At 46.9% G+C, this 19228-nt stretch overlaps 1 protein-coding gene across 2 annotated transcripts in view; it reads left to right on the top strand.

The window, feature by feature from the left end:
- Positions 1-10625: 10625 nt before the first annotated feature.
- Positions 10626-19228, top strand: part of LOC129824931 (rho guanine nucleotide exchange factor TIAM2-like) — a 37499-nt gene continuing 28896 nt past the window's right edge. For both annotated transcript variants that reach the window (XM_055884504.1, XM_055884503.1), the window contains exon 1: positions 10626-10963. The gene's annotated coding sequence lies outside the window, so the exon portion shown is untranslated. The remainder of the gene's footprint in view (positions 10964-19228) is intronic.

The following is a 19228-nucleotide window of genomic DNA, read 5'->3' as shown; positions in this document are numbered from 1 at the left end:
AGGCTCCGTAGACTAGACGGGCACATTGCGCACAGCTCCCGAGCATACTACTCGCCAATGTCCAGTCTCTTGACAACAAGGTAGACGAAATCCGAGCAAGGGTTGCCTTCCAGAGAGACAGAGACTGTAACGTTCTTTGTTTCACGGAAACATGGCTCACTCGAGACACGCTATCGGAGTCGGTACAGCCACCTGGTTTCTTCACGCATCGAGCCGACAGAAACAAACATCTCTCTGGTAAGAAGAAGTGCGGGGGTGTATGCCTTATGATTAACGAGACGTGGTGTGATCATAACAACATACAGGAACTCAAGTCCTTCTGTTCACCTGACTTAGAATTCCTCACAATCAAATGTCGACCGCATTATCTACCAAGAGAATTGTCTTCGATTATAATCACAGCCGCATATATTCCCCCCCAAGCAGACACATCGATGGCCCTGAAATAACTTCATTTGACTCTATATAAACTGGAAACCACATATCCTAAGGCTGCATTTAATGTAGCTGGGGATTTTAACAAGGCTAATCTGAAAATAAGGCTCCCTAAATTTTATCAGCATATCGATTGCGCGACCCGGGCTGGCAAAACCCTTGATCATTGTTCTTCTAACATCCGCTACACATACAAAGCCCGCCCCCTTTTGGAAAAGCTGACCACAACTCCATTTTGTTGCTCCCAGCCTATAGACAGAAACAAAAAACAAGAAGCACCCGTGCTCAGGTCTGTTCAACGCTGGTCCGACCAATCGGATTCCACACTTCAAGATTGCTTCGATCACATGGACTGGGATATGTTCCGCGTTGCGTCGAACAACAACATTGATGAAAACGCTGATTCGGTGAGCAAGTTTATTAGCAAGTGCATCGGTGATGTTGTACCCACAGCGTCTATTAAAACATTCCCCAACCAGAAACCGTTGATTGATGGCAGCATTCGCGCAAAACTGAATGTGCGAACCACTGCTTTTAATCAAGGCAAAGTGACCGGAAACATGACCGAATACAAACAGTGTAGCTATTCCCCCGCAAGGCAATCAAACAAGCTAAGCGTCAGTATAGAGTCAAAGTAAAGTCGCAATTCAATGGCTCAGACATGAGAGGCATGTGGCAGGGTCTACAGTCAATCACGAACTACAAAAGAAAAACCAGCCCGTCGCGGACCACAATGTCTTGCTCCCAGAAAAACTAAACAACTTCTTTGCTCGCTTTGAGGACAATACAGTGCCACTGACACGGCCCGCTACCAAAACCTGCGGGCTCTCCTTCACTGCAGCCAACGTGAGTAAAACATTTAAACGTGTTAACCCTCGCAAGGCTGCAGGCCCAGACGGCATCCCCAGCCGCGTCCTCAGAGCCCAGCCGCGTCCTTATCCCAGTCTGCTGTTCCCACATGCTTCAAGAGGGCCACCATTGTTCCTGTTCCCAAGAAAGCTAAGGTAACTGAGCAAAATGACTACCGCCCCGTAGCACTCACTTCAGTCATCATGTAGTGCTTTGAGAGATTAGTCAAGGACCATATCACCTCCACCCTACCTGACACCCTGACCCACTCCAATTTACTTACCACCCCAATAGGTCCACAGACGACGCAATCGCAATCACACTGCCCCAACCCATCTGGACAAGAGGAAAATCTATGTAAAAATGCTGTTCGTCGACTACAGCTCAGCATTTAACGCCATAGTACACTCCAAACTCATCATTAAGCTCGAGACCCTGAGTCTCGACCCCGCCCTGTGCAACTGGGTCCTAGACTTCCTGACGGGCCGCCCCCAGGTGGTGAGGGTAGGTAACAACATCTCCACCCCGCTGATCCTCAACACTGGGGCCCCACAAGGGTGCGTTCTCAGCCCTCTCCTGTACTCCCTGTTCACCCATGACTGCGTGGCCAAGCACGCCTCCAACTCAATCATCAAGTTTGCAGACGACACTACAGTGGTAGGCTTGATTACCAACAACGACGAGACGGCCTACAGGGAGGAGGTTAGGGCCCCCGGAGTGTGGTGTAAGGAAAATAACCTCACACTTAATGTCAACAAAACAAAGGAGATGATCCTGGACTTCAGGAAACAGCAGAGGGAGCAGCCCCCTATCCACATCGACGGGACAGCAGTGGAGAAGGTGGGAAGTTTTAAGTTCCTCGGCGTACACATCACGGACAAACTGAAATGGTCCACCCACACAGACAGTGTGGTGAAGAACGCGCAGCAGCGCCTCTTCAACCTCAGGAGGCTGAAGAAATTTGGCTTGTCACCAAAAACAGTCTTTTACTGATCGACTGACTGTCTCACCCGAGAGCATCCTGTAATGGTGTATCACCGCCTGGTATGGCAATTGCTCCGCCCACTACTGCAAGGCTCTCCAGAGGGTAGTGAGGTCTGCACAACGCATCACCGGGGGCAAACAACCTGCCCTCCAGGACACCTACACCACCCGATGTCACAGGAAGGCCAAAAAGATCATCAAGGACAACAACCACCCGAGCCACTGCCTGTTCACCCTGCTATCATCCAGAAGGCGAGGGCAGTACAGGTGCATCAAAGCGGGGACAGAGAGACTGAAAAACAGCTTCTTTCTGAAGGCCATCAGACTGTTAAACAGCCATCACTAACATTTAGGGGCCGCTGCCAACATACTGACTCAACTCTAGCCACTTTAATAATGGAAAATTTATGTAATAAATGTATCACTAGCCACTTTAAACAATGCCACTTTATATCATGTTTACTTACCCTACATTACTCATCCTATATGTATATACTGTACTCTATACCATCTACTGCATCTTGCCGTTCGGCCATCACTCATTCATATATTTTTATGTACATATTCTTATTCATTCCTTTACACTTGTGTGTATAAGGTAGTTGTTGTGAAATGGTTAGGTTAGATTATTTGTTAGATATTACTGCATGGTCGGAACTAGAAGCACAAGCATTTCGCTACACTCGTATTAACATCTGCTAACCATGTGTATGTGACAAATAAAATTTGATTTGATTTGAGAAATACTCCAGATATAAGAGACTAACCCTAGCCCCCCGACACATACTACTGCAGCATAAATACTGGAGGCTGAGACAGGAGGGGTCAGGAGACACTGTGGCCCCATCCGATGATACCCCCGGACAGGGCCAAACAGGCAGGATATAACCCCACCCACTTTGCCAAAGCACAGCCCCCACACCACTAGAGGGATATCTTCGACCACCAACTTCCATCCTGAGACAAGGCCGAGTATAGCCCACAAAGATCTCCGCCACGGCACAACCCAAGGGGGAATGGGGGGAATGCTGTAACAACACAGAATAAAACAAAACAGTCCCATGATGGTAGTGACAGCCCATTTACTGCTGATCACTTATTAACCACCATTTATTCACATTACTTTACTTTTATAAAATATTGCAGTTGTTGTGTATATTACATTGGTTTTATTTGATGACTTTGTTATTTCATCCAAGTCATCATCTCATCTCTATAGAGCTGCTGCCAATGCTGTCCGACAAAATCACTATTTTAGTAGTTCTTACTTTTATGACTGCATACTTTTATAACTGCTGAATACAAACTATCAATCACTTAGATCATGTATTTTCAGGAAGAGATGCCTTGCGTAGCAACTGCTGTATTCTGTCTCTTTTACGTAGTAGGCGTAAAAGAAACACACAAGTAGGCACGCAATCTATTATGGTCATTGTAGTTAATTACCACATTTCTGCGCTAAACTATGTACAATATTGGCCTGTTGGAAACTACAACTCCCTACTACTGTCACGTTCTGACCATAGTTCTTTTGTATTTTCTTTGTTTTAGTGTGGTCAGGGCGTGAGTTGGGTGGGTATAGTCTAGTTTTTCTGTTTCTATGTGGGGTTTCTTGTTTGGCCTGATATGGTTCTCAATCAGAGGCAGGTGTTAGTCATTGTCTCTGATTGGGAACCATATTTAGGTAGCCTGTTTTCTGTTGGGTTTTGTGGGTGGTTGTCTTCAGTCTTTGTGTGTCTGCACCAGATAGAACTGTTTCGGTTTTCACGTTTGTTGTTTTTGTATTTGTAGTGTTCAGTTTTGGATTTATTAAAATAAGATGAACACTAACCACGCTGCGCTTTGGTCCTCTCCTTCTTCCACCGAAGAAAACCGTTACAGAACCACCCACCAAAAAAAGGACCAAGCAGCGTGGTAACAGGCAGCAGCAGCAGGAGCAGCGGGCAAAATCTGAAGAGGAATGGACATGGGAGGACATTCTAAATGGCAAGGGATGTTATACATGGGAGGAGATTCTGGCTGGAAGGGATCGCCTGCCATGGGAACAGGTGGAGGCGCCAGGAGAGCGGAGGCAGCAGCTAAAGGGAACCGGCGTTACGAGGGAACACGGCTGGCAAGGAAGCCCGAGAGGCAGTCCCAAAAATGTCTTGGGGGGGAACACGGGGGGTGTGGAAGAGTCAGGAGTCAGACCTGAGCCAATTTCCCGTGCTTACCGTAAGGAGCCGAGGATGGAACCAGAGCAGTCGGCGAAGTTGAGGTGTGAGTCTGAGATTGTTGAGGAGTTATTGGACAAATTGGAGGAGAGTGAAAGGAGGGGAGATTATGAGATATTCGAGGAGTTGTTGATAAAATTGGAGGCGAGTGAAGAGAGAGAGCTGTTGGTTTGGCGTAGAATGCACGGCATTCGCCCATAGGAGCGTGTTAGCTGTCTGATGCCACATGTGTCAGTTCCTAGTACTTATCCTGAAACATGTGTTAAAGTTCCGGAACAATTGATGCCGGCTATAGACACCAGGTCTCCAGAGTACCTTCACAACCCGGGGTGCCCTATTCCTGCTCCCCGCACTCGCCCTGAGGTGCGTGTTCCCAGTCCGGTACCACCAGTTCCGGCACCACGCACCAGGCCTACAGTGCACCTCCAGACTCCAGTATGCCAAGTTCCTGCTCCCCGCACTCGCCCAGAGGTGCGTGTCCTCAGCCCGGTACCACCAGTTCCGGCACCACGCACCAGGCCTCCTGTGCGTTTCCAGAGTCCAGTACGCCCTGTTCCTCCTCCACGAACTCGCCCTAAAGTGCGTGTCCTCAGCCCGGTACCACCAGTGCCGGTACCATGCACCAGCCTTCCTGTGCGCCTCCAGGGTCCAGTATGCCCTGTTCCTGCTCCCCGCACTCGCCCAGAGGTGCGTGTCCCCAGCACGGTACCACCAGTTCCGGCACCACACACCAGGCCTACTGTGCGCCTCAGCAGGCCAGAGCTGCCCATCTGTCCAGCGCCGCCTGAGCTGCCCGTCTGTCCAGCGCCGCCTGAGCCGCCCGTCTGTCCAGCGCCGCCTGAGCCGCCCGTCTGTCCAGCGCCGCCTGAGCCGCCCATCTGTCCAGCGCCGCCTGAGCCGCCCGTCTGTCCAGCGCCGCCTGAGTCGCCCGTCTGTCCAGCGCCGCCTGAGCCGCCCGTCTGTCCAGCGCCGCCTGAGCCGCCCGTCTGTCCAGTGCCGCCTGAGCCGCCGTCTGTCTAGCGCCGCCTGAGCCACCCGTCTTTCCAGCGCCGCCTGAGCCGCCCATCTGTCCAGCGCCGTCTGAATAACCCGTCTGTGTTGAGCCGTCAGAGCCGCCCGCCAGTCAGGAGCCGCCAGAGCCGTCCGTCAGTCAGGAGCCGCCAGAGCCGCCCGCCAGTCAGGAGCCGCCAGAGCTGCCCGCCAGTCAGGAGCCGCCAGAGCCACCCGCCAGTCAGGAGCCGCCAGAGCCACCCGCCAGTCAGGAGCCGCGAGAGCCTACCGCCAGTCAAGAGCCGCCAGAGCCGCCCGCCAGTCAGGAGCTGCGAGAGCCGCCCGTCAGTCCGGAGCTGCCCCTCAGTCCTGAGTTACCCCTGAGTCCGGAGCTGTCCTTCAGTCCGGAATTGCCCTCAGTCCGGAGCTGCCCCTCAGTCCGGAGCTGCCCCTCAGTCCTGAGTTACCTCTCAGTCATGAGCTACCCCTCAGTCATGAGCTATCCCCTCAGTCATGAGCTATCCCCTCAGTCATGAGCTACCCCTCAGTCATGAGCTACCCCTCAGTCATGAGCTACCTCTCAGTCATGAGCTACCCCTCAATCATGAGCTACCTCTCAGTCCTGAGCTACCCCTCAGTCCTGAGCTGCCCCTCAGTCCAGAGGCACCCCTCAGTCCAGAGGCACTCCTCAGTCCAGTGGGGCCCTTTATTAGGGTTCCCAGGCCAAGGTCGGCGGCGAGGGTCGCCGCTCAAAGAACACTAAGAAAGCGGACAAAGACAATGGTGGAGTGGGGTCCACGTCCAGCTCCAGAGCCGCCACCGCGGACAGATGCCCACCCAGACCCTCCTCTATAGGTTCAGGTTTTGGTTTTGCGGCCGGAGTCCGCACCTTGGGGGGGGGGGGAGGGGGGTACTGTCACGTTCTGACCATAGTTCTTTTGCATTTTCTTTGTTTTAGTGTGGTCAGGGCGTGAGTTGGGTGGGTATAGTCTAGTTTTTCTGTTTCTATGTGGGGTTTCTTGTTTGGCCTGATATGGTTCTCAATCAGAGGCAGGTTTTAGTCACTGTCTCTGATTGGGAACCATATTTAGTTAGCCTGTTTCTGTTGGGTTTTGTGGGTGGTTGTCTTCAGTCTTTGTGTCTGCACCAGATAGAACTGTCTCGGTTTTCACGTTTGTTGTTTTTGTATTTGTAGTGTTCAGTTTTGGATTTATTCAAATAAGATGAACACTAACCACACTGCGCTTAGGTCCTCTCCTTCTTCCACCGAAGAAAACCGTTACAACTACGTCACACAGTTCAGGCTTGATCTGATTTATCTCAAGAGAAACTGCTAATGTGCGCATTGAGCTCACAGAAAATAATTGAACTGATGTTGGCCAATTACAACAACAAAAAATGAAGAGAAATAACTGACATTTCGGTTAATCACTCAGCACTAATGAGTCCAATAACAAGGCTTTATGTTTCCCCATGTCTTTATGGGCCTGACTGGGCCACAGCTGCATTTCATTACTGATCTATTAGTTCTATGTTATGCTCTCCAATCTCCTCCACTCCCTGTTCCCACACAAGATAAGTCCCCTCGCCTCTTAAGATCAAGATTAGAGGGCAATTCCACCACTTTTCAACGTCATATTCATTATCTCCAGCACCATACCCATGTTTACATATGACAACGCCGTGTTTCTATGATCCGTGGGTAAAAAGATAAGAAGAAAGGTCCAAAACAATGCTTCTCTGTGACATCACAGGGTAGGGTTAAATGTAAGAAAAACGGTGATTTTCAAAACCTGCAGCGACTTTCTAGAATGTTCTTGCTCCCACGTCATCGCATGTATCATCGTGTTTGAAAATCACTGTTTTTAAAATGTCATCGGGTAGAACTTTTTAACTTTATATTTTTTTCTACAAATGCACCGTTCTCAAATGTGTACACACTAGTATTGTGCTGGAGATTATGAATTTAGCTTGAAAAGTGGTGGAATGGCCCTTTAAAATCACCCAAAATTGGACTTCCACTTTTAACCCAAGACCCAACCCCTGTGAAAGGCATACGCAATATACAAACAGTGCCTTCGGAAAGTATTCAGACCCCTTGACTTTTTCCACATTTTGTTACTTTACCGCCTTATTCTAAAATTGATTAAATGAAAACATTTCCTCAGCAATCTGCTCACAATACAAAATGACAACTGAAATACCTTAACTTCATAGCAAAGGGTCTGAATACTTATGAAACTCGAAATTGAGCTCAGGTGCATCCTGTTTCCATTGATCATCCTTGAGATGTTTCTACAACTTGATTTGAGTCCACCTGTGGTAAATTCAATTGATTGGACATGATTTGGAAAGGCACACACCTGTCTATGTAAGGTCCCACATTTGACAGTGCATATCAGAGCAGAAACCAAGCCATGGTCGAAGGAATTGTCCGTAGAGCTCCGATACGGGATTGTGTCCAGGCACAGATCTGGGGAAGGGTATCCAAACATTTCTGCAGCATTGAAAGTCCCCAAGAAGACAGTGACCTCCATCATTCTTACATGGAAGAAGTTTGGAACCATCAAGACTCTTCCTAGAGCTGGCCACCCGGCCAAACTGAGCAATCGGGGGAGAAGGGCCTTGGCCAGGGTAGGGACCAAGAACCGGATGGTCACTCTGACAGAGCTCTAGAGTCGCTCTGTGGAGATGGGAGAACCTTCCAAAAGCACAACCATCTCTGCTGCACTCCACCAATCAGGCCTTTATGATAGAGTGGCCAAACGGAAACCACTCCTCAGTAAAAGGCACATGACAGCCCATTTGGAGTTTGCAAAAAGGCACCTAAAGACTCTCAGACCATGAGAAACAAGATTTTCTGGTCCGATGAAACCAAGATTGAACTCTTTGGCCTGAATGCCAAGCGTCACATCTGGTGAAAACCTGGCACCATCCCTACAGTGAAGCATTGTGGTGGCAGCATTATGCTGAGGAGATGTTTTTCAGCGGCAGGGACTGGGAGACTAGTTGGGATCGAGGCAAAGATGAAAAGAGCAAAGTACAGAGAGATCCTTGATGAAAACCTGCTCCAGAGCGCTCAGGACCTCAGACTGGAACGAAGGTTCACCTTCCAACAGGACAACAACCCTAAGCACACAGCCAAGACAACGCAGGAGTGGCTTCGGAACAAATCTCTGAATGTTCTTAAGTGGCCCAGCCAGAGCCTGGACTTGAACCTGATCGAACATCTCTGGAGAGACCTGAAAATAGCTGTGCAGCAACACTCCCCATCATACCTGACAGAGCTTGAGAGGATCTGCAGAGAAGAATGGGAGGATCTCCCCAAATACAGGTGTGCCAAGCTTGTAGCGTCATGCCCAAAAAGACTCAAGGCTGTAATCGCTGCCAAAGGTGCTTCAACAAAGTACTGAGTAAAGGGTCTGAATACTTATGTAAATGTGATATTTTTTATTCTTTATATAAATAAGCAAAAAAAAATTGAAAACCTTGTTGTCGCTTTGTCATTATGGGGTGTTGTGTGTAGATTGATGAGGGGGAAATATTATACCTTTTAGAATAAGGCTGTAACCTAACAAAGTGGGAAAAGTCCAGGGGTCTGAATATGGAGAGGTGCAGGGGGCTTCCACACTGGGTGCCAGGGGAGCTGCTGTTGTGGGGGGTTACGTGCCTAGCTCAAGGGCACAAAGGCAGGCAATTGCATCTAGGATTTGATACCAGCAACCCTCCGGTTGCCAGCTCACTTCTCGTCGGAACCCGGGATTCGAATTGGCAACCCTCCACTTGCTGGCTTGCCTCGCTAACCGCTAGGCTACCTGCCGCCCACTCACCACACATACATACACAGGCACGTACAAACACACATTTAAGAGAACACCCACACTTCAGAGCACAAAAAGTTCCGGTGCATTTTTTCAAACAGAGACGTACGCTCATATTCATGGCCTCTATGTGTCACTTAAAAATACATCCTCAAACTTATTTCCTTTTCATTTGGAAACACAGAATGTCACAATTGTTAATATCCTGCTCTCTCTGGTCGCCCAACGCACTCATCTGTCTCCCCAACCCCAGCAGATTCCCTGATGAGGGGGGCAGGGAGAGAGCCTGGGGGTGTGTGTCTCAAATGGCACCCTATTCCCTATGTAGTGCACTACTTTTGCCCAGGGCCCATAGGGATCTCTATAGGGAATAGGGTTCCATTTTGGACAGCTTAGATTAGCCTAGCTGTGGGGGTGTGTTATGTGTTGTCTGCTGCATAGACAGGGTTAGGGTTAGTGGCCCTGTAAGGCTGGAGCTCCCAGACATTGCTCTCTCATTGAACAGAGGTTTAGCCTGAGGGGGGAAATACTGGGTAGCCTCATGAGTTTAAGGACCAGATTAAGGCTTTGAATGTGTATAGAACACCCCCCTCCTCCTCTCTCTCACTCTTCCCACAGTGGATTCATGGGAACCTTCCCTGACCTATAATTTATGACTCTTTTGCATTTGAACACCACTGGGCTGGTGAGAGTCAAATGTTTCAATGCTTGGTACAAACCATGCAATAAATGCAAAGGGTTATTTATTAATTTATTCACCTGAATAAATGAATAAGTAAATAGTTTGTGTTGAAGTGGATGAACGAGTGTATGTGAGTCAGAGTGTATGTTTCCCCCGTGTGTCAGTTTTTCCCACTCCCCCCTCTTTCTTCTTCTTATTTCTTCTCCAGCAGCACACACTGTGGTTTCTCTCTCAGTTGGTTTTTTGGCAGCTTGTCCTGCCCGTTTCTGGCTCCAGCCCTCATTGTTTTCCATTCTGTGCGGCTGGATCTGCTGCCTCTCCCTGTGTTGCGTAACAGAGGAGTGAGTGAGGCGCTCCTGACTTCTCTCCTGAGTCCCGATGCTCCACCCTTCTGCCAAACTTTACACTTGCACACTGTCTCGCATGTATTTAGCAATAGTGGAAACTCACTCCAGCCAATGTTTACGGCAATCATATGCTTTTAAATCCACGATGGGGAGTGTGCATGTGCACACTTATGAAAAAGGGTGGAGGATTGTGACTAAGCCGCTGTGGTTCCTGGTGAGCTCAGCTCCGTGACTCCCTGAATGGGCGGCCTCTTATGTAAGCCAGGGAAGGGGTTGGTTTAGGATTTGTTGACATGTTCCCCTCAAATGAGAGAAGAGTCTGAAGTCAGAGGACAACTTGGTGAAGTGCTGCTGCACTTTTCAATTTTCGGTACAGAACCTGAAAGATAATTCTGAAATCTTGAACATGTTTGTCTGAATTCCTCAAAGCAGTCGGCAGGAATAGGTGCACTGTGGTAGGTGCACTGTGGGTCTGTGGTAGCTCTCATGTAGGCTATTCAGATAAAGCTTCAGTTGGATTTTGTTCCCAGGTTTTACCCTACAGTACTACAATGAGAGCGTCACAGGAACACAAGTGGACGGGATGTTTGACCTTCTGAGACCTGTGAGTCACATTCAAATGAGAATGGAGCCCTGTTATTGGTGAGTGACCATCTGAGCGGAAATAGCCCTACCCTGACTAAGGAAGTGACTGTGTCCTGAGTGTGTATGTTGTGTGTACTGTGTAAAGTATAGTCAGTGTATAGCCTGCGTGCCTTGATGTGTGCGTGTGCCTGGGTGCGTTTTTAGGTCATGTAGGATTGTGTGCACTGCAGTGCACGTGAGAAAGACTCAAGAGAATGGATTTGTCCGGCCTCACCTCTCACCTCTCATAAGTGACAGGTCAGCAGAATTCCCAAGCTGTGTGTGCACAGTGTGTGTCCGGCTGGAAGCCAATCCGACTCTGCGTGCCTTGGTCTTCAGTGAGAGTCAGAGGTGTTTTTTGCATAGCCGATCAAACAAGGAGAACAGGGCTGGGCCCTACTGCCCTCTCAGATCACCATCATTTCCATGGCTGTGGACCTCTGGCAGCCATACTGCCACGCTAAGGCTGCACCGTCTACAATAGAAACTATGAACTATTAAAATAAAACCCAGCATACAATAGGGGGATGTGGTCCAGAGGTTTTTAGTTGTTTTCAGCTGCTTTACAGCACATTACTAAGTCTACTGTAAAAGTCTACGGCATTCCTCTGCGGCTAAATGGGTATTTACCAGTGACCTTCTGAACAAATAGTATTAAACTTTAAGCCAATAAATCCACTTAGTTCTACAAACGGGCCCTTTTCCCTGTTTTATGTTGGTTGCACTGGAAAGAAACCCCTTTTTGTTCTCTCATTTGGCATCCAAACAGCAGATCAATACTGTTAATGCACTCCTTTAAGACTTCACTGACCAGCAACACTGTCATTGCTCCACAGAGAAAATAAACACGGAATCAACTTAAAGCCCAAAGTACTTAGGTAGAGTCGGTGTGTGTGTGTGTGTCTGTCTGTTTGTGTGTGCGTTCTTGTGTGTGTATTTGTGTGTGAGGGAATGCATCGGGTTTGCCTGTGGAATCCCTATGTTTACATGGACTTAGCCTTAACCACCACATCCTGCTCATTAGTGCGTGTGGTGGTACATAGCGCCACACAGCTCGGACCCAGGTGCTAAGCTATTGCTGGAGCAAACCCAGCATGCCTCACTCTGACTCTGACCAGTGATGAATGGGCCAAATATGAAATTATGAAAACGTGTGCTGAATATAGCCCTTCACCGCCATATTGTAACTGAAAGACTATCATGGTCATGCTATTATGGATGTTGAAAACCTGAATAAATGTATAAATTAATAGAATAAAATAACTTGGCCCACTAACGCTTTTAATTGCCCCCTCCCAAAAAATAAGAATAAAAAACAAAATTGGGGGGTGATTTTCATTTTTTTACGTAAATTCACTAGGAACTCGGAACTCAGCTCAAATGTATTTTTATTTAGGAAATCTATTCCGAAGTATTTCCACTCATAAATAGAGAGACATATGTGACCGTGTACCAATGTAACCAAGGTTTGAAATTATTATGTTTTTATGCTTCTTGCGTCAATTTGCAGAGTACAAATTATTTCTGGTTATGTTCCGCCCCCCCTTGACCATCCGCTCACAAAGAAAATCGTCCCGCGGCTGAATCTAGTTGGGAACCCCTATCCTATGGTTTTGGGTACAGCTAAAGAACCCTTTTAGGTTTTAATCTGGATACCAACTTTTTTCTAAGAGTGTAGAAATGCACAACCTGAGGGTGCTGCTGGCATTTAAGTGGTTCCTAGCAGGTTTCTGTTCCAATTGCTATTCGCACATTCACAAAACAGCCTGAAACTGACTCAATCGCCAGCAACAGTCCATTCATTTAAATTACATGGGCATCTTTTGAAAGTATAGTTGCCAACATATGGCTCCTCCTTTCAAAGACACTGACAAGCCATCGTCACCAGCAACACTGGGGCACACCTCTCTCTCAGTGAGACTGGCATTGTGTACACAGTGTCAAATGTCTGAGGGTTGCCTTTAACCCCACTAAGCTGTACTTCCTATGGATCTCCTTGGATAGATATTGAGTCTTGGGCATTAACTACAAGATCCTCCTTCTGACCTACAAAGCCCTTCACCACCTTGCCCCCGCTTACCTTTCCGACCTTCTTTTCCCCTTCCAACCCACACGCTCACTCAGTTCCCAGAGCAGGCCACCTTGTCATTCCCAGATCCAAGCTCCGGAGCTTCGGCGACAGGGCCTTCGCCAGGGTTGCTCCTAGGCTCTGGAACTCTCCCCCTCCGGCCATCCGTGACTCTGAGCCCTTCACCATCTTTCAGTCCCCCCTAAAGCCCCCCCCCCCCCCCCCCCCACACTCTCTCTCCCACACACACTCACTCTCACACACACACCCACAACACCTGTTCGCTCACTCATGTTTCTGTTTCGACCTGCTGTTAGTCTGGACTTGTTTAGATTTCTGCTTTTTGTTTAGTTTTTACAATTGTAAAGCGACTTTGGGTCTTTGAAAAGTACCACGTAGTATTATTATAATTTGATTGATGAACGTTTCGAAGGGCAAAGGGGCTTGATGCTGGCATCTGGACTAGAGGCTGAACAGAAGAGCCCGCGCCAGGCAGCCGTCTCTGCTTTGTGTGGCCCTCTCTGGCCCCCTCTCTCTCACTTTCTTTCTCTCTCTTCTGGGACAATGGAGCTGGAAGAAAAGAGTGTGTGCTCAGTGGAGAGGGAGAGAGAAAGAGCCCTGCCCCCACGAGCACAACTACCATCCATCTCACCCCTCTCACTATGAAGGGTATGAAGATTTAGTTATTTACATCTAGATGGCTTTTAGGATCATTTCTCAATGTATTTCTCACTAGTCTGAAATGTTCAGCGCCAAAATGTAACATCAAGGCAAGACCTACGTTCTACACACAATCTACTAACAATATAGGACATACAAATGCAATACAAAGAGGTGTGCGTCACAAAGGGTTGGAGACTGTGTCATCAATCGGTGTACCAACTAACCTAACCCAAATCTGGGTCAAAATGTGCCAGAGAAAGTCACCACATAGAACCAGCCAAACACCTATGTGCCCTGGTTAAAATGAGTGCACTAAATAGGGAATAGGGTGATACTGTCACGTTTACTCCCGCTCCCACTCCGCTGCTCGACACTATCGTTACACACACCTGCGACCCATGACCCTCCCCTGGACTCCATCACCTTCCTGATTACCTCCCCTATATCTGTCACCCCCCTTGATTCTTTCCTCAGGTGTTATTGTTTCACGTCTGTACGCTATTCGTGTTCCTTGTTTGTTCCATGTTCCTTTTATTTATTCAATGATTCACTCCCTGTACTTGCTTCCCGACTCCCAGCGTACACGTTACAGCAGCCTGTGTCCTCAACTCACTCCCAGCGTACACATTACAGCAGCCTGTGTCCTCAACTCACTCCCCGGTATATTTGCTAACAACAGAATGCTCAGCTGCAGTGATGGATCAATGGGCTCCAACTCTAATTGACAGCTAACTTAGTTAGAAATTGACAGATTGAGGCAGAGGGTGGAAATGGGCTGGAGGTGGCTAAAGAGTTTGTTTCATTTCATTTAATACCAGGTCAAATATAGTCTGGTTAGCAGACAATGGGTCAACATTGTTTGGCGAACAGAGAATGAATACGTGAATAAGAGAAGCAGTGCACACTAATGAACCATGGGCTCTATTTTAACAAACCTAAGGCAATGGTACATCTATGCGCTGGCTGTAGCGCTATATGTCCAATCAGAATTATGAGAACAATAACTGGCAGCGGCGCAAAAAGGTTGGGTTATGATGAATAAACAAGTTGTAGGTGTGATGAGGGCTTGGCCACTCACTGGCCAATCAACGCGTCCAATGGCTTAATACTGCATGCGTTTTTCTCAAGTTCTGTAGGTTATTGCCGGTTTTTGTGTTGTCATCAACTCTAATTCTTCTGGGGGCACGGAATATTTTCCTCCTAGTCCATTGTTGATTATACTACAATACAGTTTGTTAAATGTCATAGGCATAGCAACAGAAATAAAGGTCAACATTGTAATTGGCGTCAATAAGCCTAGCCTACATGTCAATCAATACACATCGCACTTCTCGTAAAATTAAAATACTAGGCTCCTGTAATTTGTATTGTATGTGTGAGACAGGTTCTTACTAAGCAAGATATATACTAGGCCTACATTTGGTACTGCATTATGGGACTGAAAATGTTAAATAAGTTTGGAGGAGTGCGTCTTCGGTAACTGGATGAGAGGCACTCTTTGGGGATTGGGATGGATACTTGACCAAGCAAATTAAAGTATGCAAGTAGGCATATGTGTGTATGTTTTAGGACGCGCAATATATTTTCAATTCAAGGCACTCTGACGGAAAAAAAAATGTAAACACTTTTTATAGATAGACTACTTTGCAAGGCCATGATAAAAAAATACACAATGCATTGCTGTTGAACCAGCCTTCGCTATAGTAGCCTAGTCCTAGGGTAGCCTATGGAGGGCTTGGTTTCTAATCATATGAAATGGAAAACAAGGAAACAGTTTTTTTTAAACCAGCAACAATATTTATAAATAGAGTGGGGTCAGAAGTGCAATATCTTAAATGACTTATCTTGTTCCATGGCACTGGGTGGCCTAGTCTTTACGCATAACAGTCGTATGTCTATACAAAATACTAGACTCCTGTCAATTGTATCGTTATCTATGTGAGAGGCAGATGATCATTATTTTTTATCCACTGTTGATATGGCATTATAGGAGGAGGGAATAATTTGGAGCTGGAAGTGTGTCACGTTCCTGACCTATTTCTGTTAGTTTGTTGTATGTGTTAGTTGGTCAGGACGTGAGTTTGGGTGGGCATTCTATGTTTTCTGTTTCTATGTTGGTTTATGGGTTGCCTGGTATGGCTCTTAATTAGAGGCAGGTGTTTGGCGTTCCTTTAATTGAGAGTCATATTTAGGTAGGTTGTTTCACAGTGTTCGTTGTGGGTGGTTGTCTCCTGTGTCAGTGTTTGTCGCACCATACGGGACTGTTCGGTTTGTTTTGTACATCGTCATTTTGTGTAGTCTATTTTTTTCCCTGTTCGTGCGTTCTTCGTGTTGAATGTAAGTTCGTCGTCCAGGTCTGTCTACTCCGTTTGTTATTTTGTTAATCATCCAAGTGTATTTCGTTTCGTGTTTTTTCCGTCTTGTTTATTAAAATTATGTATTCACAACCCGCTGCGCCTTGGTTCCATCACCACTCCTCCTTTTCGGTTGAAGAGGAGGAGGACCACCGTTACAAAGTGTGTCTATGGTAATCAGACAAGGTGCGTTCTTTGAAAATGGGGATGGGATAGCCTACTTCAACAAGTGAAATGCACTTATGTGAATAATTAAAAAAAGGGGGAAAACCTGAAATACTTCAAAGCACTCTCAGTAGACCATTTAAAACCTGTTTATTCATAGACTACCTGGCTAATGACCAGGCTAAAAAAACAATGCAATGCTGCTAAACCAGCCTTGATTAAGAAGAGGGTAGGTTATGCTTGTTTTTTAAATAAAATTAAACTAAATGGGGGGGAACCAAAAAAAATGTATGTTTCGAAATATGAGATTCACCGGCACAAAAGGCACATCTCTTGTTCCATGGGCACTTCGTCATGGCTGGATAGGCTGCGCTTCCGCTCTCAAAATCCATGCCATTATCGACTGCGTTACCGGTCGGTCTTAAAACTTCCCATTAGCGCTAAATGAAATGGTCAATTTTCATATATTAATTTTTTTCCTTCCTCGGCGCAAGCGAGCTGATGTTAGACAGGTAAATTGCCAAACTGGCATTAGGGCTGGAGAATGCCAGTGCACTCGTTTTTACATGACTAAATTGCAAACTAGCGTGCGTTTGACACTTGCTCCTCCTTAGCGCCAGACGAAAATAGAGGCCAATAAGTCTCTAAGTCCCAATGACATCAATGAACAATTTAGGCCTAAATCTAAATTGCACGTGCTTATCTCAACTCTGAATCTGGCACTATATGAGTATGAATAAAAACCCCAGACCGCATCTGGCCTGAGCAGTCAAACTCAGATGTGTGGACAAATCAAGACAGACCAGAGCACCCTAGACCAACAGTTTTATCAAGACAGAACAGAGCACACTAGACCAACAGTTTTATCAAGACAGAACAGAGCACACTAGACCAACCGTTTTATCAAGACAGACCAGAACACACTAGACCAACACAGTTTTATCAAGACAGACCAGAGCACACTAGACCAACACAGTTTTATCAAGACAGACCAGAGCACTCTAGACCAACACAGTTTTATCAAGACAGACCAGAGCACACTAGACCAACAGTTTTATCAAGACAGACCAGAGCACACTAGAACAACACAGTTTTATCAAGACAGACTAGAGCACACTAGACCAACACAGTTTTATCAAGACAGACCAGAGCACACTAGACCAACAGTTTTATCAAGACAGACCAGAGCACACTAGACCAACAGTTTTATCAAGACAGACCAGAGCACACTAGACCAACACAGTTTTATCAAGACAGACCAGAGCACACTAGACCAACACAGTTTTATCAAGACAGACCAGAGCACACTAGACCAGCACGGCTGGTTTCCTGTGGCTGTGCAAGAGGATATGATGGAGGAGTTATATCTGCTTGCCTACACACTGCTGCAAGATATGACTTCATTTGAGTGAGAACCATGCACTGCAGGAACACTAAATATGCGTCCAAATGGCCCCCTATTCCCTAAGGGCCCTGGTCAAAAGTAGTGCACTGCATAGGGAATATGGTGCCATTTGGGACAGAACCTAAAAGTGTTTGTAAAACTGTTGTTGGCTGTTTCATTAGTATGATGCTATTCGATACTTATTTTATCTCTGTTGTTACACAAGCTGTCTGCCCACCCTGACAGCTAGGCAATTGTTTGGAAATTAATAAATGTACTGAGGGATGGACTTTAACCACCCCTACCTTGTCACAAGACAACTGATTAGCTCAAACGCATTAAGAAGGAAAGACATTCCACAAATGAACTTTTAACAAGGCACACCTGTTAATTGAAATACATTCCAGGTGACTACCTCATGAAGCTGGTTGAGAGAATGCCAAGAGTGTGCAAAGCTGTCATCAAGGCAAAGGGTGGCTATTTGAAGAATCTCAAATATAAAATTTATTTTGCTTTGTTTAACACTTTTTTGGGTTAATACATGATTCTATATGTGTTTATTTTAGAGTTTTGATGTCTTCACTATTATTCTACAATGTGTATGTATGTATGTATGTATGTATGTATGTATGTATATCACAGGCGGCAGGTGGCGAGGGGAGAGGAAGAGGATGGCGGGACAACAACCTCAATATACTTTAAAATGACAAATATATTCATACAGTTTTTTGGCTGTGTCCAGCTCGCTAATAATCACTTAAATGAAAGCTAGACAGTCAGGGAGCATCGGAAATTCCCAAAACGATGGATAGAGGACTATCCATTTTGACAGCGAGGAAATACAACCAATTTTTAATACTGCCCTCGGGACCTCATTAAAGACCGAATTCGGCCCCCGGGGCCAAATGAGTTTGACACCCCTGATCTAAACCATCACAGCCAAACAACAACAAAGGCCCCCCCTTCTTCACTCTCTATTCTTCTTCCTCTGACTCCCTGATCCTCCTCCAAGTGTCTGCCGTGTGTATGTGTCGTCGACTGCACTATTGCCTGCATGTGCGTGCTCTCCTCTGCATTCCTTCCCGAGTGTGGCGTGGTAGTTTGTATGGTATGCTTGGTCGAACAAGAGGCCCAGTCACGGCTCCAGCTCCCAGGTGGCCAGCTGCCATTAACCACCAGCCCTCCTACCTGCCCATGCAGGCAGGCAGGCAGGCAGGCAGGCGGGCGGGCGGGCAGGCGGGCGGGCGGGCGGGCGGGCGGGCGGGCGGGCAGGCAGGCAGGCAGGCATTGGGTTGTTGGTATGTTCTTGCGTTCGCACTTGCCACCATAGCATAGTGTCAGTCCTGAGGGAGGTGTCTCTGTTTCCTTCTCTTTATGATCTAGCTGTTCTTCCTGTTTCCTCTATCCGGCTGCTGAAGGAGAAATGATGCACTGGATTTTGGCTCCATCCATACTAGGCTACACACGCTGCTGCTGACACAGTGTGGGGATTTGAATCTACTGAACCTCTTTTTCCTTTAAATAAAACATCTACATTCATGCCTCCTGCAGTTTTGATCTGTTTGAAAAAACTTTCTAAGGTCCATTTATTTAATCCTGTTGAATTTTGCTATGAAAGTGACCGTTTACAATGAACAATTCCATTGTAC

The sequence above is a fragment of the Salvelinus fontinalis genome, chromosome 27 (assembly GCF_029448725.1).
Source record: "Salvelinus fontinalis isolate EN_2023a chromosome 27, ASM2944872v1, whole genome shotgun sequence".
NCBI lineage: Eukaryota > Metazoa > Chordata > Actinopteri > Salmoniformes > Salmonidae > Salvelinus > Salvelinus fontinalis.
The sequence above is the reverse complement of the archived record's forward strand: the minus strand, read 5'-3'. Positions and strand labels throughout refer to the sequence as shown.